The sequence below is a fragment of the Candoia aspera genome, chromosome 7 (assembly GCF_035149785.1).
Source record: "Candoia aspera isolate rCanAsp1 chromosome 7, rCanAsp1.hap2, whole genome shotgun sequence".
In the NCBI taxonomy this organism is placed as follows: domain Eukaryota; kingdom Metazoa; phylum Chordata; class Lepidosauria; order Squamata; family Boidae; genus Candoia; species Candoia aspera.
Window position 1 is genome coordinate 63,953,509 of NC_086159.1, and position 25,268 is coordinate 63,978,776.

Below are 25,268 nucleotides of genomic sequence, written 5' to 3' on the forward strand. Positions count from 1 at the left end.
TGGGAAGGCAATTTAACACATATCCTTGAATTGTCTAGCAGGAACATAACGCTGCCATTCATGCCATGCATAATTCCATTGCATAATGAAACGTCAATTAAAATTCCATTAAAATAATGTTATCCTGTTGCCTTTGCACTGATGTGAACTTGGAACTACATCTGTCTAATAGAATCAGCTGATAATTCTATAGAACTGGAGTCATTAAGGTTAATGTGCAGCATGTTTTTACCATTTATGCCATGCATTAGTTAGCTATAACATATGTTGGAAATGAAACCTGATTATAATAATGATGATAGGAACACAAAGGAGTATGAAAAAGAAATTGGAAAATGGGTAAACTGGCTTTAAGAAGAAAGATGAAAGGCTGGCTTTTAATTGGATGCCATGCTTTGAAAAGCTAGTAGATGCAGTGCTTTCATGCGGGAAACTATCTTTTATGGCAGTGGTGCAAAACTTTAGCCAGTCTGAAGAACATCTTCTTCATCTGGCTTTGAGGAGTGATGCTCCCAAAATAGGAAAATATTGGAGGGCTAGGCTGAAAACTACTTACATTAAATTGAATCCATGTTCATTTGGATTATTTAAATACAGTTCATGGAATACATCCTGAGTGTGTCAATACATTGCATATACCTCTGTGTTAGTGGGTAGGTTAGTTTACAAGGAGAGAGCCAGTTTGTTGTAGTGATTAAGGCACCAGGTTAGAAACCAGGAAACTGTGAGTTCTAGTCCTGCCTTAGGCACAAAGCCAGCTGGAGGACCTTGGGCCAGTCTCTCTCTCTCAGCCCTAGGGAGAAGGCAATGGAAAACACTTCTGAAATCTTGCCAGGAAATCTTCAGGGACTTGTCTAGGCAGTCTCCAAGAATCAGACACAATTGAATGGATAAAAAAAAACAAAAAAAACGTTTACAAGGAAGTCTCTATATTAGAGATCTTAGATTGCATATATTAGCATAGCATGCATTGGATTACAACTGGGCTTTTGTTGTACTTGTAAGATATTGCCCAAATGTGCCCTTACTATAGCAGTGAATGCCTCATGTGGCATGCATGTATCTAAGGCTGTGTTGGAAATATAATCCAATTATATGACTCTGTGCCCTATGACCATAATGGGGCAGCAGGATACAGATAACTTACTCTCTGTAGGATGCACCTAGCTAGGTGCTAGGCTTCATTTATCTCTATAAAACAAACCCCTGTTTTCATTCATCATTGTTCAGGTCAGATTTCTGCTCTTGGAGTGTTCACATATACAAACAGAATGCTTGAATGTTCAATAGTCTAAACCTTCCCTCCCTCAGTAAAAAAAGTATTATGTGAAAACTTTGATTGACCAAAGCCATGAAGGGTGGCTGAGAACAGTACCGCTGGATCCATATAGTAATGACTGTGACATTAAGAAGATTGGGACTTAGAACAGAAGAAGAGTAAATGGTAAAAAACACAAGTTAACAAATAAAGAAAAAAATGATCTGTTACGAGTATGTGGAACTAAAAGAAAGAGGAACAATGTCATAGACGTGAATGAAAGTGATTTAATTTTGTGGAATGAAATTGATGATTACATGCAGAGAAGTGAAAGTATAGATTTAATTAAACATAAAAGCTAACATCTATGTCAGAAAATATGAATTAATCTCTTCTAGATTGTGTAAGTATGTAACAAAGTAAGACTCTATAGTTTGATGATAGATGAATGCTGTGCTCAATGAAAAAGTAATAATGGAAAAAACAGAAGTTTTTTTGGGGGGGGGGTATGTGCAAACTCTGAAGTGTACCTCCCTTGGGGAGGTGCAGACAGAGTCCGGGTGAGGTGTGAAGAACCTTTTAATTACATTGTTACAATAAATCCACCTTTCCCAAAGTTTGGTTGTATTGTTTTCTTTGTTCCTTTTGCTCATTTTGGTGTTTGGGCTTTTGGGGAAAGTGTGTACATCAAGATTACACTAAAGGAAGGTGTGATGGCAAAAAGTTTAGGAACCCCTGTTCTAAATGAATGCAATCCAGAGAAAGAATAATTTTGTTAGGTGACATCTTTTAGGCAAAAAAGACTACAGAATACATGAATTCAAACTGAAAGGATTTGCCCAGCATTTGAGAAATTGTGGACTTTGCTAGCCTCATACACTCTATGAACACTCATTATATAGATAGCTACTTGGTCTGGTTCCTTCTAGTTTAATCTAATAAACCTAGATTTTACAGCTATATCTGTTGTCTTGAAATGCAGTTGACTGAAAAAAAAAAAAAAGAGGAAAAGAAATGATGGTTACCCAGCTACATAGCACAGGTTTTAATATATTTCATCAACTCAAAGTTGCATGCAGACTTTGAATCTCCTATTTGTGATCCCCAGATTCTGTAGCATAACACTTTGGAAATATGCTGGTAAATCACTGAACTTCAGCAGGGCAATTTTTCACTGGTCCAGCTTTTGAACAGGCTTAGTGCACAAGCAAACTAGCAAATGAGAAACCACTCAATCAATTTGACAAATCAGCTGTGGCCAAATGCTTAACAGCATGGTGTTATTGTGACATTTCCTGTGGACCCTGGATGCCAGAAACAATATTTAAAAAAGAATAGCCCCTGGCCATCAAAAGGTTGCCTGTCCCTGACATAATTAAATGAGAAGAGGAGATGTAGATCATTAAGAGAATCGTAGTCCTTTTCAGAACAACTACTGATGCAGTAACACTTCCATGTGTGTGTGTGTGTGTGTGTGGTATTATCTTTCTTTGCCTTTAAACAAACAGAACATCAAAAATAATAAAAATTACAGATTTTCTAGCTGCCTTCAAAGGCAACTCCATGTATAATGCAAATGTAATCCATCTGGGATCACATCACAACCCTTTCCATTCTTGTTAATTAAAGCATTATATAAATAAATACAACTATTTATATACAACTGGCAGGAGAGCCAGTTTGGTGTAAGGGTTAAGATATCAGGCTAGAAACTGGGAGACCGTGAGTTCTAGTCCTACCTTAGGCACAAAGCCAGCTGGGTGACCTTGGGCTAGTCACTCTCTCCCAGCACTAGGAAGAAGAAGGCAATGGGAAACCACTTTGAAACCAAGAAAGCCACAGGGACTTGCCCAGGCAGTCTCTAGGAATCAACCCAAAAAAGAAAAGAAATAAAAAAGAAAAGAAACAAAAGAAACAAACCAAAACCACAATCACATTAAAAAAAGAAAAGAAACAGGGATCTCTCTCTCTCTCTCTCTCATTAATACATACATAATCTGAAGGAGAAATACACATTTTAAACATCCATATTCAACAATTCTCCCCCAAGCAATATTTGTACAGATAGTACAAATATTGTTAGGAAACTGTTAGGAAAACACTGTTAACAGAGCTGAAGTTCTTACGAGTATTCTTAAGTATACTGTATAAAAATCCTTTGTACCTGAAATAAAAGTATAATGATGTCTATACCAAAAGTACCATGATAGCATAATGTATTCATTTATAAGCTCATGTTTTTACCTTTTCAAGCTTTAAGAAACAACTGTAATAGATAAAGAGTTTTATTGCTTTAAAGAAAACAGCAAAGCAGCATATCTAATTTCAAAGCCTTGTCATTCCTTTCCTATATTCTGAAGGCATTGTGAAAAATAGAGCACTGTCTTAAACCAAGTAGAAATCAATTTATCCCAGCTAGTCTGGAACAGCTATTATCAATCAAAAGGCCCATTTTGTAGTCAAAAGATAAGCGCATAGGTATAGTTGACTTTTCTCCATTGGTAGCCAAAAGATAAGCACATTGGCATAGTTGACTTTTTTCCATTGGTAATAAAATCATTTCAGGATATAATGGACATTTGAATTCCATCCCATTTTCAGCTTCAGATATCATGTGGATAAATTTCTTACTAGCTTCCTGGTAATGTATCTCTTAAAAGATCAGATGTCACTGCATTTATATGACATGAATTGATAGAGAAACAATTTACCATGAGGCTTATCAAGGGAAGAGTTAATTCTACAGACAATGGCTAAGGTATGTGACTCTGAAGCAGTCTCACTGGTCCACTCTCTTCTTCCAGATAGAAGGCTACCAAGAAAAGACAGATCACTTCCCAGAGATCTGAATTGCTTGCTTGAAGAGGGTTCCTGAAATAAGGCTGAAGGCTGTTTGAATTTGGGTTAGGGCTGCATGTAGCTCTACAGCTGCCCACTGGTCTACAGATGTTCATACATTCCAGGAGAAACCATCAATAGGGTTTGAGTTACTTTTTCATGTGCTAGATTCTTGCTTTGCAGGTCACCCTCTTTGGATCTGTTTAGAAGCTTTAACTTCATAGTGTCAAGGACAGCTGCATTTATTTTAAGGGGTGAAAAAAGGGAAATCTATCCAATTCATTAATTCATTAACATCAAGAGGGCATGCTGTATATACAAAAGCATCACAGAGACAGGGGGGCATGTAGGAACATTAGACTGAGCGCCTACATTAACATTTACTTAACGTCAGTTGAATTAACTCCATGTTTGTTACAAAGTCAATGAGTGACTTCGATCTGTGTTTGGTTAGATTTGTTTATATTGTTGAAGAAAGTATAAGCCTATGTTAGATCAGGCTGCTATGCTAGCAACTGGACATTGTCAGAAAATGACATCAGAAGCAGCATTTGTGATGGTATTATCTGTCTGAGTAATTTGAAAGTTCTATAGACTTAAGAGATCAAAAGCATATGCACTGGGGTTGAGAGTCAGGCACAGTGCCAGATGTTGTTATGACAATTTCCAGAGAGTGTCACAATCTTGTTGTGAAAATAATGTGGTTTGGCAGCCTTTTCACCTCAGAGGTATTCCTCCCTCCTTTTTCTAGACTGTCATCTTCTTTAAGATATCCTTTTTGAAAGCTTCATTCAATACATTCATGGTGCTGTATAAGTAATACCACAGAGGTACTCCTAGAATGTCATCCCATGTCAAATTCTATTACATTGCACCATCTGCCCTTTCCATATTTTCTTAAAAGAGAGAACACTTGAGTGCTTTCAACTTCTTTACATGTATGCCTCTTCCTTTCTCCCATTTCATAATTAAACAGATGTTCAGTCCTTTGATTTAAGATGTCATTGAGTTTTCTCTCCACTAATAATTCATGATTGTTTTTCCAGAAATGTCTAGCAAGAAAATAAGTTCCTTTTTTGCATTGATTCAAAGAAGATAATATAACCATAACAGCACTTACAATGAATTATAATTGTGAAGAAAAAATATTATTACTATTACTATTAATGCATTTACATTATTTCTATACTGCTCAATTAGGTTGACTCTGAGTAGTAAACAATAAAAACATAATTAAAACAGAACATCTAGAAATATGTACCACATTATAATAACTCAACATAAATCAACACTTTATAACAAACCAATGGATACCATATATTCCTTGTTTTCTTAATACTTCCCATAAAAGTAGGAATGAGTGGATGGATGGATATGTATGTATGTGTGTATGTGTGTATGAGACATACCTGTGTAAAAATATCTCACAGTTGTATTCAAAATTAAAATATGAACACAAGTAATGACAACAAATTAACAAATGCTGATATAAAACTTAACCCAATAAAAATATGTATTCCTATAAAGCATTTCCCCATGCCAGGGTGAAAGGGTTGGCCTTCAACAGGTGTCTAAAAGCATGGATGGTGAAATTGATGGAGTTGGCTCAGATCGCAAAATTGAGAGCACTTATAAAAGATCACAATGTAATGGGAATTGTTTGTACTTGGAAATTGCTTTTGGACTATTTGCTTGTAACTGAAAAAATGAAGTACTGATTTGGGGTTTTGATGATTAATGGGCTTGTTTTTTATAGAAATAATGTTATTAAGAATTAATTAAGAGTAAGATATTAAGATAGTTTAAGAAGTACTCATATCTGTGTTGGAGAAGGACAAAAGTCACTTTTTCCTTAATTTCTCTGCTGTTATTGCACTCTTTTATGTTTTCTTTGTCTTTTTTTTAAACTCTGTACTCTAGCCTTTCTGTATTTTGTATTTTAGCTTTTTCCAAAACTTTAATAAAGTTCCTATAAAGAAACAGATGTCTAAAAGCTTTCATCTTGAATTAGACATCTCTGGAATGTGGGGTGGGGAAAGCATTCCTGAGCTTAGGTGTGATTACACAGAAGACAGGAACATCTGCTCTGGAGTAGTCAAAACAGTCAAGTTGGTGACTCTGACCATGAGATTGAAACTCCACTCCTTTTTTACATGCGTCACACATGAAACTCATGTACAAAAGGCAGTGGAGCTTCAACTGCATAGTCATGGCTGCCACCTTGACTTTTTTACAACCCCTTGCAGATGCCATTAGACTCAATTGCAAGTAATTACAAGAGGACAATCTGAAAACCATAATTAATGAAATCATAATTAATATAATTATAACATAATTGATATAATTATATTTATACCATTACAATTACAATTATAATATACATCTATAATTATATAAAATAATAATTCAAATAAAAACAGCAAGTCAGTTGTACTCCAACAGAACCAGAAATGTAGAAACAGGGGCTTCCCTATTCACTTCAAAGTAAAGGATAACCATATTCAGGGCTATTCTTTGTGTTATTAGAGCTATGCTTGCATTACTGAGAAGGAAAAAAAAAACTATATCCATACAGAAGCACCAGAAAATTTCAGGTTGGATACAATCAATGGCTAATTAGTTACATATTAGAAGTGTATTAAGTAAATAATGTGGTGGGTATATGTTTAGGGAACTTGATTTTCCACCACTTCCTCCTACTTAGTCTTTAAAAAAAATCATTTTCCCACCAACAGAGGAAACAGAGTAGGCAAGAATATAATTTAGTTCCCAGTAGGCCATTCATCCTTTCCTTCATCTCAAAACGACCAGGTCACTCTATCATTCTGGAATATTTTGGGGTAGCTGCTAGATTTACTTATCTTTTCTCTCTCAATCTTGAAACTGCCTCAAAGTTACCTCCAGGGAAAAGAAAACATGTCTGGCCCATGGAGAGAAATGCACAGCACTTCCACTTCTACTGAAAATTTCTGCAAAATCAAATTTGGAACGTTCTGCAAAAAGGAGAACATTTAAATGCTGCTCCCAACCCTAGTTGCAAAGGGAAAGGGTCCACACCATGTCCAGGGAAATAAATTATCTGAATCAGCCTGGCAGCTATGATGATCTGGGCTGTTATGGAGCTGAGACCTATAGACTGAAAACCAGCCTACAGAAAGTCCAGCTTTAATGGTCAGGCAAGGGCAGAAGGCTGACATCAGAGCAGTCAATACTCTTGCTGAACCACCATATCATTCATCTGTTTTACTTCAGAGGAGTTGACGTACCTCTGAGAAGTTGTTTCTCTTAGGTTAGACCCCAGCCATGTGACTGCACTGTTCCAGCTTCAGGCTCCAAACAAATTTTCTGCTTTACTAGAAATGTATTTCTAGTTACCTGCCCCCAGCTCCAAGTGAACTTTTCTTAACTAGGGCAAAGAGAAATGCTATTGTTCCAGATGAATCCTGCACATTGCTAACAATTTACCTGCTAACAATCACCTGCATAATTATAAAAATGAAATGAACAATAATTATCTTTCCAATTATCTAATTAAACTTAATAATTTAAAGATAGGAGCAATGATCCAGGATTTTTGATGTGTATGTGACTGTCACTGTTTATCAAGAATGGTCCCTGTTTTCACATCCGTTCACATGTAAACCCACTGCCTCTACTTTTCTTTGTTTAGAGATGCATTGTTAAAACACAGAGGTAAGGCAGATCTGTCAGTTTTAATTTCCCACTGAAAGTGAGCTGTTTTCTTCTCCAGTTCTTTCCATTCCTTTAAAAGTTTGCAAATTTTTCTTCACAAAAATATAAAGTGAAAATGGATTGAATTAAAGTCTCAGCTATGGCCAAACTTGAGACCTACAGCTATTCTAATCACAGAAAGGATCAGGTAGTTATACTGACATGCTATGTAATTTTTAAAGATGAGGGGCCTATTAGAAAATAGGACAGCAACTCGAATTTGACACTGCAAACCTGATGGAATAATACAGTGATTATTTGAGGTAACCACTCAAAGCTGTGCAACTTGGAAAATCTGCCAGTCATTTTTTTTTCCCTTGCTCATTTGTAAGGGAAAAATTAAGTTTGGTAAGTTATGTAAAACAACAACAACAATAAAAAGAAATCTAATTTTCATCCATCCTTGTTAAAATGTTCGCTTACGTTGCCCATCAATATGATTTATGATTGTTCTAAAATTTTCAGGAATGAAATATCTGAATAACTTGTATGACCCCTTCCTCTTTAAAGCATTTCAGTTAACATGCATTGGGTAGTGTAAAATCTACTGTTTCAGCTTTTTTTCTGGATGGATAGTATAATCAAATTTTCATTTTTCAAATTTTCATTTTTTATATTTATATTGAATCAAAGAGCAAACAAATGTCTTAGCTTTTCAATCAGTGATGGGCAGGCTGTTCTTGAAATGAATAATAATAATAATAATAATAATAAATTTTAATATTACTATAATAAAACATTACATTAATTTTACATTAATACAATATTTTAATATTAATACATTTAATACATTATATTATTACATTAAATATATTCATTATTAATTAATTATATATTACATACTTATACATAATTACATAAATTATATATAATTAATAAATATGATTAATGCAATAATATATTAACTTTAAATTTAATATATGTTAAAATATTAAAATAAAATTGTTATTTTATATAATTATAAATAATAAATTTATAATTTATACTTATAATTATATTATAAGATATACTATAATATAATACAATGCAATATTATAAATATATAATATTATATAATATATGTTATAATTATCAATACATTTATAAAAAATAAATTTATAATAATTATAAATTTATAATTAAAATGATAAATAATTACTTTATATAATTATTTTTATATATTATAATTATAACTGTAATTATATAAATATAAATAATTTAATAAAGTAGTTAAAGTAATTATTATTTAACTATTAAAATATTATTAATATGTTTAATACTATATTAAATATATATGCCTGACTTATTTTTATGAATATACATTCTGTGCTAGAAAAGAAGTAGAATGAAATACAAACACATTGATTCTTCATATGTGACTTAGAATGTAACAGGTGTGTTTGTTGATTTATTTAGCAAATTTATATAGCTGCCCATGTCACCAAAAATGACTCTGGGTGGTAAACAGCAATAAGATAACATCAAGAGATATAAATATAAACCCATATTAGTAAATATCATAAAAACTAAAGATACAAACCATAGCCAATGGGGGAATAAAAATGGCCCCCTCAACGATGGATCATCATAGTAAGTCTCCAGTTCCAAAGTGATCAGTCTGTGATATGCAAGGTATCACTTGTAGAGAGAGAGAGAATTTTGGCTGCTTAGCTGACTTCCATAAGTGGGGAAACCCTGGGCTGGTGCCATACTGTTTCTTTCTTTTTCCCATGTTATTCAAATAGACACAGAATCCTTATCTGTGTTTTTGCCGTCACATCCGTCTCACTTGAAACAGTGTAAGTTGAATTCAAGAAAAAAATTCAATAAAAATAGCTAAACATCTATTAATATAATTAAACGGGCATATATATATCTATATAAACAAACAAACTGTTATCAGGCTGGTAGCTCCACCCCCTCCCCAAAAAGAATGAGAACTTGAGTCCTCAACAAATTATTTCTCAGAGCTCCTCCAAAATTAAATGCAATCACATTGCTAAAAGAGCATAGATCGGTCTTGTATAAGTTGGTACCATCCTTCTCACTATGGACTCTGTCTGTGTGTGTATTCCTTACAATATTTTTAAAGATTTTTTTTCACCATTAATTAGAAATTTTCTTGTTCCAACATAATTAACAGCTTTAAGAATCCATAATTAAGAATCCACAGTTTGGGGTATTATGCATTTTAACTTTTGATGTTAGCTAAACATTTATTTCTTCTAAATACCCAGCCTTCAAAAAGAAGAAGAGGAGGGGGAACTAGCCAGTTTCCCATAGGAACATATAAATAATTGGGCAGTTGTATAGGATTTTATTGGAAATTTGTATACTTGCCTGCTTAGCCAAAAGTTGTTATTTAAAGATGGTAGTAACCCTCAAGAGTATGGCTCATTTGAATGTTCCAGAAGTTTTGCAGCCAAATATTATTTCATGTCAAATAAGTTCATAGTTCACCTGAATTGAGTCACAGTGCTGAAGGGCTTACTATCATCAAAAGAGGAAAAAAAAAATGTTTCAAGACATTGCTTTGGAAAGCAGTTGGTGTCACCAAGATTTCACTTGCATGAATAAAACTCCATCTTGCTCTATGGAAAATTCCAGGCAGGAAATACATTTCTTGTTGCAAACAACAACTTAAAAAAAACATTTTTAAACTCATTTTCTTCTAATACATTTTAAAATGAATCATTATATTCCATTGCATGGATATACAAGCAAGGGCCCAGAATCAAGGTACTCATTCATAACTACTGGCATTAGGCCTTCCTTCTGAACTACTCATGTTGGATGGGAAAAGTGAAAAATATATAGAGCTTGTCCACCTCTGCCCTGTATATGCAGATATATAGTCATCCAAATGCATATACAGGGCAGAGGTGGACAAGCAGGAAGACATTGCTGTGGTCAAGCCCCTTCTATGTGCACAATAACATTTATAATTGGATTTATATACACTTTCTAGTTCCTCAGCATCCTTTATGTATTATGACAATCAGAACTGGACACAGTAGATATATCTGCAAGCTGCTACAGGAGTATACTGTATGTCTTTAGTATTTCAGTTTGCTTTAAAAAAAATCATTCAGTCCCATCTAGCATTACTTATTACATATGTTCAGTGTCTTGCAAAGGAGTGATACATCAAAGTAGCAGTGAGATATTCCAGACAGTCTGTGGACTAATCAAAAACCCCGCCATCTTAGCTCCGCCTCCTAATCAAAACACTAAATACAGTAATCAAGGGTCTCTATCACCGCTTGAATGAATCCCCATAGCAAAAGTCAGACTTCCATTCTCTTTATATGGTAATTTCAAAAGTCCAGGGTAAAAAAAATCATTTAAACATGTGGTTGCTCACCATCTTCACCACCTAGCATGTTTAAATGACACAACTAGGGATTCCTTTTTGAATGTGTTTTTAATTCTATGAGCCCTTGAGATTCAAACTGAACAGGTGCTTGGTTTTTCTGCAAGGCCAGGAAATTTCTCTGCTATGAAGATATCTCTTGGGTTCTCCTGTTTTCAGACAAACAGTGCTAACTAATTCAACTGAAGCTGTTAGGCTGAAACATTCATAGTCTTGTTAGCCTTCAATAATCCTGTTTGTTATGAGTGTTTTATGAATTTGTGTGTAAGCCTAAAAGAAATATAACCATTTTATGAAAGTTAGAAGGAAGAGATTGAGGCATTTATTATTCTTTTTACTTCTGCCCACTGACATGAATAAAAATGCAGAAATGCAATGTTGTATGTTGAAAGTAAGTTGGAACCAAAGGTGAAAGAGAAAGTATTATTTGTGTAAGTAGACTATAAAGAGATGGGAGGGGGAGAAAAAGGAAATAAACATTATTTTATGAATACTGAGACACTGATCTGCTGAATGTCAATGCTGCCTCTGACAAGGAACAAGATAATGCAGACAAAAAAATGCAGTGAATGCAAATTGTAATGAAATCCTTTCTTATGAATAGGGTTACTGATAAGGATTAGATAAGGGAATATTTGAAGTTAAAAATTCAGTCATGCTGGACAGTATGATTAGATAAAGAGAGATACTCTGTGCGTGCACAAAAAGAAAGGAAAAAAGTAAGATAATTTGAATGCTAGTATGGCATTTAGGAATGGTAAAAACAACAATAACATTTTCAATAGCAGTTGAAGCAATTTTGAGCAAAGGTTCTAAAATATCCATCTGACATTGATCTACGTATGGTCTATTTTTCTTACATTAGTGTGCTGTACCCTTTGCTTTAGTGGGAAAAAAAACCCCTCTCCATCTATTCCATCTGCCTTGGTACAGCCAGGAGGTGGCACTAAGGGGTATATATGTATGTATGTATGTATGTATGTATGTATTTATGTATGTATATGTACACACACACACACACACACATACTGTATATATGTAAGTGTGGCTGGATAGATAGACAGACAGACAGATATGTAGGTAGCAGCAGCAGATATGGAAGGAAGATCAAGGCAGCAGCAGACATGGGAGGAAGATCAAGCAGAGGAAGTGCCATGGCAAGACAAGACCTTGCATGGGATGTATCACTGACAGATAGATGAGGTGGCTGACATTGGGAAACCCTACCAGTGGCTGGAAAGGGCTGGACTAAAAGACAGCACTGAGGCACTGATCATAGCAGCATAAGAACAGGCACTAAGCACCAGATCCATAGAAGCAAGGGTCTACCACACTAGACAGGACCTGAGGTGCAGACTGTGCAGAGAGGCCTCAGAGACAGTCCAACACATAGTGGCAGGGTGTAAGATGCAGGCAGGAACAGCATACGCTGAACAGCATAATCAAGTAGCTGGCATTGTGTACAGGAACATCTGCACAGTGTATGGGCTAGACCCTCCCAAGTCCAGATGGGAGATTCCACAGAAGGTTGTGGAGAATGACAGGGCTAAGATCCTGTGGGACTTCAAGATCCAGAAGGACAGGCAGGTACTGGCCAATCGACCAGACATCGTAGTAATAGACAAGGACCAGAAGACAGCAGTGGTGATAGACATAGCAGTGCCAAGTGCCAGCAACATCAGGAAGAAGGAGTATGAGAAGCCGAAGAAGTACCAGGGCCTGAAAGAGGAACTAGAGAAGATGTGGAAAGTGAAGGCCAAAATGGTCCCAGTGGTGGTAGGGGCACTTGGGGCTGTGACCCCCAAGGTGGGAGAGTGGCTCCAACAGATCCCAGGAACAACATCAAAGCTCTCTGTCCAGAAGAGTGCAGTGCTAGGAACAGCTAAGATACTGCACAGAACCCTCAAACTCCAGGCTTCTGGTAGAGGACCCGAGGTTGAGGAAGACACATACCACCCATAAGGGTGAGAAGGGATTTTTTTTTTTTTTTAATATGAGATAATCCTTCTCCAAGGGTCACAAATTCCAAAATTCTTAGTTGGCATAGTCATGCTGGTTGAGGATTCTGGAAGCAGTAGCTCCAAAGCATCCAGAAGCTGCTAGGCTTTTGATTTTATATAATTTCCAGAGAAGTCCTGTTGTTCTGGCCAAGTGTCCGTGGAGAAGATTTGTTTTTGTAGTAGGCTGCTTGACATCTGAAGCTTGTGGCATTGACTTAAGAAAGAATGGCTCCCTTGAAAAGGGACACAGCCAGATTCCAAATAGATAAACCAAAGTCACCTAACAGTTTCAGGCTACATGTCAATAGGATACATTGATTTTGCACTCCTGTATTCCATGAAAGGTGAAAAGTCCCCTGTGCAAGCACCGAGTCATGTCTGACCCTTTGGGGGGATGCTGCTTTTGTGATGTTTTCTTGGCAGACTATAGTGGGGTGGTTTGCCATTGCGTTCCCCAGTTGCCACCTTCCCCAGCAAGCTGGGTACTCATTTTACCGACCTTGGAAGGATGGAAGCTGAGTCAACCTGAGCCAGCTACCCAAGAATCCACTTGCTTCCACTGGGATCAAACTCAGATCCCATACTGTGCTTAAAAAGGACTACAAAGACCTGGCATTAATACATCTAGATTCAAATCCTCATAGATTACCTTTCTCAGCCCAAACATTCCTGATTTATCCCACTTCCCTTCTCCCCCAACAACCCACTTAACCAGAAGCTCCTTAAATTCCCTTGGAGGTTTTTTGAGGGAAGAAAATCTGTGGACTTGATCTGATAGAATTTGGCACCTGTTTGACCCCAAAGAAAGCCCACTTCATCCATTTTTTTGTTACCAAATATAATCCCCCATGCTAATATAGAGTTCTCCATGCACTGCTTCATTTTTATTTGTTAAAAAAAAGCATGCAGTGTAATTGATTAAGGCAAAGAAATGAGAGAAATGGCCACCACTAATTTGTATGTATGTGTGATAATTCCTGCAAACACTATAATAAAGCAACTGTTTCTAATTAAGCTCCAAAATTCCTATTTTGTGTGGCAATAATAACAACAACAACAACAACAACAACAACCCTTGTGTTATCTCAGAGGAGCAAAGGCACTAGTATTTAGAATGAGTCCTAATAATAAGTATGATTTGAGGAGACTGAAGTCATTAAAACTGTGTGATCCATTTCTGCTTTGACTGCAAGGCCAAAAGTCTGAGCTGAACAGTTTTTCACAGTGTGTGAATGCTTGAAGGTATAAACAAAGTAAGTTGTAAATTCACATGTGGATTGATAGTAACACTTTTCTTATCAGAGGGGTGAGTTGCATGTAGATAGCTGGACTCCTAATTACACATCCTTCCTTACTAATTGCATAGTTCAGGGAGAGACAATGAAATTAGAATTTATCTTGTCTTGTACAAACAAACAAACAAACAAACAAACAAAGGTATTGGTGGTGGAAATTGGAGGCATATGCCCCTGCAAACTTCCATAGTCCTCTCCTTCCTTGATACCAAATTATAATTTTAAGTGTGAGAGAAAGGGTAGATGCTTAAATGTAGGGGGACTGATCATATGCCATTTTGCATCTGAGGAAGTGAAGGCCTTTTAATGAAATTTGTTAGTCAGTAAAGAGGCCACCAGACTTCTTCTGAGGTCCCTAGGATGTGTGGTCTAAAGATTCCTCAGCCATACAAGCCCTAGTGAACAAGACCCAGGGCAAATTGTATTAGAAGGAATTGTGTTTAGCATGGTTCATTCCCAGGTAAATAATTACAGGATTACAGTCCTGTGGCTTTTTTTAATGGAAAAAAAGAACTAGATTTGGCAATTCAGCTCTTTCAGTGCAGGTGAACAATTATTCTTTCCCTTAAAACTCTCTTTTGAAGAAAGGATCATTCCTCTTTAATAAATAAGAATATTTTTCCTAATATTTTGCTGTTTTCTTCCTTTAAAACATGTTGTTAAAAATGCCAAGAACATCCCATTTTTCTTTCCAATTTCTTCTTTCCCAACAGGTTCATTTTTATATTCTTCTGGGTTTGCTGCTCCTGGCCCCCATTTCTGTTTTGTAGGGATATTTTCTTCCCCTTTCCCAACCTTCAGAACCATTGAAAAATTGGCAGGTTAGTGATTTTCTGCATCAGCAGTTCTATCTTTGGGGCATGAAAGCAGATTTTTTTCTCATCTTGTCATGTGGAGATTTAGAGTAATCCCTGAGCCCTATTTCACAAGATTAGCAGAAGGGGAAAAAAAGAAAACAGGGTGGGGGGGGTAGAGAAGAAGAAGACATACCTGTTGAAGCAGCAGCTTTTCAGACAAGGTTGGGTGCATCTGTATTTGGGTTACAAAAATATCTGGACTATTAGAAATGCAAAAAAGCAAACAAACAACATAGCCCTCATGGGTGAAATGCAGAAAAATATATCAGCCTTCTTTGTTTCATTTAAAATGCTGAAAAATATCTCACACACCCCTTTTTAAATTCCCCCTCTCACCTTCCAATTTTTTTTAAAGATTCCAGTGAAAGGAGTAATTCTGAAACCATTTTTTTTCTTTCTACTGCACAAACAAATAGTTAATCCTCGTCCACTGCAAAAGAATATTAATTTCCTAAAGGAAAACTATCTCGCTATTCTGCAGTAGTATGAAGTTCTTTTACAGATCTATGAGATCTGTCTTTGTCTTTTGAAAGGTATTGGTAGAAAGTGTGCATTTCAGGAGAGTTTGCTGTTTCAATCCAAACTTCCCAATCTTGCATCAACCATTGTGAGACTGAAAATCAAAAAAATTACACCATTTTAGTGGAAACCATCCCTCCCTCCCTCCCTCCCTCTCTCTGACAGTATAAATTTCCAAGCCAGCTAGGTGCTGTACCTAGCTGATCTTACCAGATCTTGAAAAAGTTAAGTAGGGCTGTTGACTAGAGTCAGATATTTAATAAATAAATAAATAAATACATAATAATTTTAAAAAATCTCAGGAACCAACATTGGGAAACTATTCCATATTATCTTGCTGGCTTCTGATGTTACTTACTTATTTCCATATTATTGCTAAGAAAACTACATGGAAATGCCTATGTAGTCACTGGGAGCTGAGCTCAACTCAAGAGTTTTTGCCTTTATCTTAACAGATTTATTAATTAAGAGTGGACATTCTTTCATTCATTGCCTTGGTGGGGGAAGAGAGACAATAACATGATTGCTGCTGTTTTCATTTTTATTGGATTGAATTTAAACTGAGTTGGCATTAACTTCTACTGAAATCAATGGGGAAGTTTATCATGCCAAGCTATGTTCCATAACAGCTGAGTTCAACTTCCTTTCTTTGTCTATAATCCATTATCCTAATTTGACAGTCTTTCGCTTATAAGCAGCCTGATGTTGGAATGGAAGCAGCAGTGTCTTTTTCTGACCCATGTAGGTGACACCATACTGAACCTCCTTCTCTGAACAGCCTTGCTGGCTCCTTGCACATCTATCACCCAAATTTGCTACTACCATCGCTAAACTAACAAGTAAGATCCCACTGTCTGTTATGCAATCCATGTTCTCTACACTTTTCCCTTATATATTTGGTGGAAGGGCTTCATGGAAACCTACATGCAATCAAAATATCTGCAGGCTTTTCCATTATGACAGCAATACTCTTAAAATTGATGGCCCTGACCAGTACATGCAGAACGTACACAAGCATAGTAGGATACATTTAGACTTCTGTTCATATTTGCTGGGACTGCCGCACGTCTTCAGTGAATTCATGTGCACATAATGTACACATTCTGTGTAGTATTTAATTTAAAAGATCTCCGAGGAATTTAGAATGCACTGTTCCCAGGATGAGGATAACACATTCATGGATGCAGGAAAGTGTTATTCAACAATTTCTGAAAGGAAAATAGACATAGTAACTGGACATGCAAATTGCTGTAGAGTGCAATAAACTTCACTGTGGGTATGCAACATGATTTAGATTTGTACTATGATGCATAATGGGACATCTTTGCTTTGGAACATAGAATGCATTCATAACTAAGCCTACTGTGGATGACAATAAATAGACAGCAGTGATTCAAATCTGAATTACATGTACATAAATTGTATACATGTTCTGGCAAAATAAGAAAAAGGCAGAAATATACCTACAGAATTAAAGAGCTAATTATTCCATCTTGCAGGTGTTTAATTCCAACATAATTGTTAAATAAAAATGCGATATAATTTTTATATAGGTTGACTACCAAAACATCCTTTTCTCAAATTCAGAGATTTTAATAATAATTACATTTTTGAAATAATGCAACTGAGATGAAATTAATAATTATACTTTAGAAGATGGATTGAAAGTTACTCAAATCACTTCCGGAGGGAGAAAAAATGCCAGCTAAAGTTATAAACCTTCTCATTCAGTACATGAAACAGAGTTCTGATGCATCAGAACATTGCTTCACCTAATCCAGTTTTATCTACTTAGATCTGCACTCACCATTCCATTTATTTTATTTTTTTGTAAAATTAAGGTCCTCTAGGAGTCCAAGGCCCTTTACATCTTCCTGTATTTTTTCCACAAAATGGGTGTATATTTTCATTCTGGTGATATATATGAGTGTATATGTGTGTGCCAGAAATTAAAGCTGAGGGTCCTATACCTATAAAGAAGAAGGAAAAATTACTGCAAACTGGGCTTACATGTATATTTGCTTCAGACATTATTAAACTTATATGTGTACTATTTAATAGATTCACACCTTGTCTTTTTACATTTATTAGATTTACATTCTGTTCAGGACTTCAAGGCAATGTACATAAGTCTTCCCTCCTCCTATTGTTCCTCAGAACAACAACCCTATGAGGGGGTTGGGCTAAGAGGGACTGGTTCAGTGTCATCACTGAGCTTCTATGGCTGAACTTGGACTAAAACCTAGATCACCTGACTCCTAATTAACCACTACTCCACACTGGATTCTTGCTGGGTTTGGATGTATTTCATTCATCACCATGCAGCATGCAGAGACAGCTACCTGTGCATGGTATCTCCTGCCAACTTACATTGGTAGAAGCCTTCTCAGCAGCAAAGTCACCCACCATTGTTGTCTGTTGGAATCAAGTCACGGAATTTTAATTTTGGTGGAATTAAGATCTGGATTACTTTTATAATTTACATGTTTATGAAGGCCTTTAATTCTTGGTGCTTTTTTTTCTGGCAGGTGGGGAGGTGAGGGGATAAATTCTTTCATAGCTGTTATACCCAGTTGAATTTAGCCCAGAGAATTAGGTAAAAGGGTGCTTTTACGTTCACCTTCAGGATAGCTTTGGAAATGGCCGAGTGGGAGAGTCAGCTTTTTCCCTAAGAATCTTTCTTCCCTTGTATCAATATTTCATAAGCAAAAGAAAATCTCAGAAGTCAATATTGGAATCAGGACGACATATAGGAGAGAAGTTCTTCTTCAGTTACTCCAAGTTCAAAAGGGCTTTAAAACCCAAAAGAGCATTTTGAACAAATTGTAATTAGATCAGTAACCACTACAGTTGATGAGCTGTGGCATAATGTCATAATCAGAGCTTCCCAATTTATAACATTCAGTTCTGTGTACTGAATAAGCTTAAAATTCTAGATAATACTCAACATATGATAGTACATACCTTTTTTGAACTCCCCTAGATCCTACCATTCCATAATGAAGTTACTGGATTACAAAAGATGGGACTAGGGACTAAAATGTATAAAAAGCTGGTTTTCTTGTAAGTGATGAAGCAAATCCAGTGCTATATTAACCTTAGCCTAACTGGCTTTTGGTAGAATGCAACATGGAATATTTGAATGACCTTTGTGACTGACTTAACTTCAGATTTGTTCCTATTAGAGCAATGACTTTCAGCTAAGTAGACAGATCTCACAATCTGCGAACTGGTGCAGGGCTTTACATTACTGCGTCAGATACTCCTATTGTTCAATCCAGTTACTTCTGGCCAACTTGCATCAGCCATCTTCACTATAAATAATTGACTCTGACAGCATTGAAATGAACTGACAGAGTGCTAGCAGTCACTATAAATGACATCCTCTGCTACCACACCTGGGACTCAGAATTACTGGTGTGTACTGTATATATAAACCTCTATGTAAATACTGAGGAAAAAAGAGAGTATATCTAGACATACAGTATATATTTTCAGCAGCAGAACAGTCACATATAGAATGTCAGCTGGAGAATAGCCTCCTTTTTTCCCCCAACCATTTTGTTCATAATTTTATTTATTATTTTATGTATTAATTGAATTTATCACTGCCCATCTCCCCCCATGGAGGGACTCTGGGCAGTTTTTGAATTTTGAATATCAAGTAATATAATGTTTCTGTCATGATCCTCCCTTGGTTCTATCTCCCTCCAGGAAACTTGGTGGACTCTAGGAGATTTTGACAAGTTCTCTGAAAGCTGAGACTCCTAAAAACTCAAGAGATTTCGCTTAAGACTTTGGTGATCTCCCAAAAATTCAGAGAGATCTTCTAAAATTTTGATGTTCTCATACAAAATCTTGGGAAATTGCCAACATCTAATGAGGTGTTGGCAGTTTCTCTCAAAATTTCAGTAATTGCTTGAGATATTGACACCTCAGAAGATTTATGGGACATTTTAACACCACCAACAGCAGTTTCATCAAAATGACAAATTGTGATGCAATGTCTGTCCATTTTGTATATGATGTCATAATGCATATAGAAAAGGGAACACGCTTGTGTTGCCATAGCACAATGCTTGTTTTGACACTTACCCCCTCCCTCCACTCACCACAAACATGGAGTACTTTTTTTAAGAAAAAAAAAATGTATTTCACAGCAATCAATTGAATTTACTGGCAACTAACTGCACAAAATTGCAGCTACAAATAGCTGATGAAACTAATAATTTACTATGAATTTTTTGTCCATTCAATAAGTGACCCACCTATTTGAATAGAAGTGAAAGTTTTCTGTGCAAACAACTTTAAAAAAATGAATGCTTGCTTTTTGTGTGATTTCTCTATTCCCAGTATCTGAACATCCATGGAAGTTATCATCTTAAAAGGTTATAATGAAGCCCTGTCTGTTGGAGCTGTAAATGACAACTATTGTCTGGCAATGTGTGATGCATGTATTTGCTAATGCATCTTATTGTGTAAACCAGTCATATGGCTGAATGCTCAACTGGCTGTGAAAGAAGTAAGAGGACTGGGTGCCTTATGTACTCCAAAGCCTTCTTCCTCCCTTACCAATAGGACAACTCATCTTCCCTGATGATAGGTCAACTAAACAAATGGTAGGCAGAACCCATCTCTCTCTCTGATACACATTTCCTTGATAATAGCTATCTCCTTGGAAGTATCATATTAGTTTACCTTCTGTAATATAAGAGTGTCAATACATTTCTTTTGTTTTTACTATTTATCAACAGTGATGTGACTAAATCAAGGTAGCAATATGATATCTTCCTTTGGTATCTACCAGGATTCTATACAATATGGTTGTTTAATCCTTAGATTATTTCATTCTTTTTAAGAAAGTATATTGAACTATTGATTTTCAAAAATATTTCTGAGCTCTATGTGGTGTCCCAAAATGGTTTCAAAAAGGTTTTGATAACACCAGTAGTATTTTTTCTCTGTAACAGTCATCACCCTAAAATGGACATGAATCTATGCAAGCAATAAAACAGTAAAAGTGCAAGAGCAAAAAAAAAAAAAAGCTACCGCAGTAATTTAATAGGTAGAAACTGAGAAAGAAGAAAAAAGAGGAGGAAATGGTTAAAAACAGCAGATTGAAGCACAAACTATCATAGTTCTTGAGGCCTAAAAATTAGAGTAGATCCAACTTGAAAGATCAACTTGATTCATATAGTCAAAACAACTTCACATGAATTACCAATTTATTTCATATTTCCTAATCAGATGATAAATTGAGTCATTCAGAAAATTGATTTGAGTCAGAAATTTTGTGTATTTCTGTACATGCACAAAAGATCATCAGACAGATTCAGAGGCATCCAATTAATCTGATGATTTGGAAAAACAATCCAGTTCAGAAAACTGAATTTAGAGAATTACTCTGAATTACTTTCATTCAAATATCTGAAATTTCCACTTTTTTAAACATTCCTGCTTAAAACAGATAACATGCAGGGCTGCAACTGGGGGATGCAAGTGGGATATGTGCCCCAAGCGCCATGCTGGGTGGGACACCAAAATGAGCACTGGGGGTGTGTGCCAAAATGAGCACTGGGGGGGGGCACCAAAATGGGCACAGAATCCATGTTTGCCCCAGGTGACACAGACCCAAGTTGAGGTCCTGATAACACGTTTCCCGAAAGGGACTTTGATTAAAATTTCACCTTTGGATATTTTACCCCCTTCTGATCACCACTGCAATAGGTGTCACTACTCACATCAGGCCCAGAACCTTCCTGATGTACTTTAGCAATTAATTTTCTGCAAAGACTGGGAAAGGTAAATCTATTATTCAGGGTATTAGAGAATACTGATTAGAACATGCAAACTGAGTATCATAATAAAATTGAATGTTTACTTTGGAATGGATTTGCTGAAATGGGAAACTCATAATTGGCTTTGACCTTTCTTGGTTCAGCTGCCCAGTAAGAACAGTGCACAGAATTATGAATCTCTAGATGCCCATTTGTCTCTTTTTTTTCTTTGAGTAAGATGCAAACTATGCTGCACACAGTAAAAAAAAAAAAAAAAAAATGTCAGGGCTCTAAAACTGTTTGGTGGTTCAGGACTAGACACTTTCAAATAATATGAACACAAACACTTGATCTCCCTGTTGCCATTCCTCTAATCAGTTCAATCTCCTCTTCAATTTATTGTTTTTTCCCCCCTCAAGCACTTCTCAATACTGAAACTTGACTGAAAGTCAAAGCTTTTCAGAAATAATTCATATGGGTTTCACTCCTAAAAAAACTTTCTCTTTCAGTTTATGAGTTATTTGTTCTTACTGGTTTGTTTTTCTCCTGGAAAGAAAAAAAACAAAACAAAAACTCAGAATGTGGTTTTCTGAATTTGTGGGTAGACCTGGATATCCACATGCTCACTTGATTCCTCCCGCTCTTACTTCCACACAGTTTGAGGACTCAACCCGTTGCTTGCTTATCAGCAATAAGTTCACATGAAACTGCTCAGTACCATATCAGTATAGATCTCTGGTGAGTGAGTCTTGATGGCATGCTTAATTTTTTGTACAAATATACATACATGTATGCATGCATGCATGCATGCATGCTTTGGACCATATGGTGAACTCACAGGAAGAAGACAATAAAAGAAAATCTGTGACTAACAGTGATTTGAAGCTGGATCCAAGTTCCCATATTCTATTCCAGGTTTACGCTAAGGAATTATTTTGCTATATTCTAATCCTGGAGGAGTAATCTTATTTCTTGTTTATTTAAAATAAAAAACATATTTCAAGCCACTGCACTAGATACTGTGAGACTAGGCTGAAGCTGCCATAACTGAAAGATGAAACAGGCACAGAAACAGAGAGGACAAAAGCCAGGAATCTTGTCTGAAAGATCCCTTCAGGGAGGTAGATAAGAAGGAAGCAAGTCGTTAAGGAAACAAAGGAAAAATGTCACCTCAACCAGACAAAGGAAGTTGGGCCTGGGTACATGGAACCCCCCACCCCCAATCCCATCAACAGCTATCAAAGTTGTAAATTATCAAGCAAGGGTAGCTGCCAGTCTTGTGAATCAACAAAGCAAGGACTTGTTGGGATAAAAGGGGTCCCAAAGCCTGCCTGATCCTTGAGTCGTCTTTGGATCCAGATGTGGTGGCTTCTGTCCCTCTAGCTAGTGACTGGTAGCCTAGTTGAGAAGGATGTGGGTAAGTGTGGATGTGTGTGTGTGCATGTGAGAAGGAGTAAATGTACTTGCAACCAGTAAAGTTTTGCTGTTACTTTAAATTCACTGGGTCTCCGTGTATTGCAAGGAACCTGTTGTGCCTCAGTGTTTGGTTGGAAGTGATCTGTGTGTGTCCCTAATTATTTCCCAGCTGTTGACCAGGCCTGTGTGTCTTGTCTGCTCAAGCTGCATCTATCTAGAAAACCCAGGTATAAAGCCAGGGGGCCTGACAAGATCTGCTTGCCTCAACAGACTGTGAGTGTGTGAGTGAGTGACCATAAGCTGAACCTGGGAGTGTGTGTGTAACAATACTAGTAGGCTGCTAGACCACATTCCAAATACTTATTATCACAAATAAAGCCCAGTATGGTGTAGCACTGGGTTCAGCTTGCCAGAATTATAGCTGCTGATCTTTTAATGACAAGAGTCCTCATTCCACCAGAGGTCAGAGGGTCATGGTCTGTGTGACAGGCCTTCTCTGTTGTGGCTCATGAACTTTGAAACTTGCACCATGAAGTTGGGCCAACCCCCCTCTTCCTGGCTTTTATAAAGCTGTCAAAAGAACTATATTCCAGAATGATTTTACCAGCCCTAAAAGTTTAGGGCACGCATGTGGGACTGCTTAGTTTAAGTGTCTGGTTTTTTTTCTTTGTTTTTGTTCTCTATTTCCTTCCTCTGATAAGGAAGGAAGGAAGGAAGGAAGGAAGGAAGGAAGGAAGGAAGGAAGATTATATCCTATATCTCAAACAGGTAATACTCAGGTAGTGTACAATAATATTTTTGCATAAAAGTATAATTAGATAAAACTTTTCATTACTCTAAACTATCCTTGGTTACCCATTCTTCTCTCCAAAATTTTTCCATGATATCTTTCCAGAGAGATTGCAAGCCATTGGACAGATGATTATGCAATGAAAGATGATGTCAGAACATTCAAACAGTAAATAGATAGCAAAGTTCCTTACATTATTCTGGGAGATACAGATTAAATCATTCCAATTACAATTTTTAGAGATAGAATTCCTCAAAGATCCCTTTCTGTACTTTCACAGTTTGAGATCTGGTTACATTGCTCAACTCTAATCATATCCATTTAAGCTTTCTTGAGTTGCATTAACCATTTCACAGATGATGTATTCTTTTCTTTTTCTACAATGCAACATCTGGCAGCTTATGTACTTGTGTGAAAATCTATACATGGCATGGCAGCAGGGGTGCAGAAGAGATTAAACATTTGCTGACATGCCCCAATGTTTCATAGCAGCACTGGATACTGATGAACACAATGCTTGTTTTTAATAGTAATGTTTGGCTTTCACTCAGATGTGCTATTTAGAACCACTCCTCAATGCATAAATAAGGTCCCGAGATTTATAATGAAGGTGTTAACATACTGCATTTTCTCCCTGATATATAACAGGAAGGGATTCAGGCACACCGCATATGCATTTCAGAGAGCTAATTTATTGATGAGACAAGCTCTCAAATATGAAATTTCCTTTCTCATTAAATTTGAACCCCTGAATGCAAATCTAACTTTGGAAAATTAGAAAACCGGTTACACTCATGAAATAACAGATGCATGATTGATGGGTCTAATATCCTGCCTTTGTAATATTCCTTACTATAGGTAACTTTTTTCATTCCCATCATTAATTAAAAATTAAGACAATAAAATAGTCAGTGAAGCAGCAGGAGCATCGTCAATATCTATCTACACTGACAGGGATAATGAATACTGGTGGGGCTGACAGGAACTGAGTTCAAAACACCCTGAGTCACCTGCCAGCATATTTTCAAATCTGGTCTTTAATAACATTTCAATATCACCTATCAAACATCGTTTATCCAGTGTGACTCAGCAGTCATTGCAAGGCCCAGTTCTGGCACAGTCCAGAATGCTATTATTGTTATCAATTGGGATGAAGGCTGAGCAACTGAAGAATTATTCTGCTGGATAAGGCTGTGAATGAGCTTTTTCAGTTCATTGGTTTTGCTCTGATGCATTTTCCCATTCAGCATTTATCAAAGACAGGTACTCACACTGGATGTGGCACAACCATAAGGATTCTTTTGCTGCTAGAGTAGATACAAATAGATTATTCAATTATTCCATACAAGCAGAGCAAACAAATGACAGCATATATCAAATAAGTTGATTGTAACCAGGGTTTCTGTATGAAGCTTTCCATAGCATGCTAAGGCC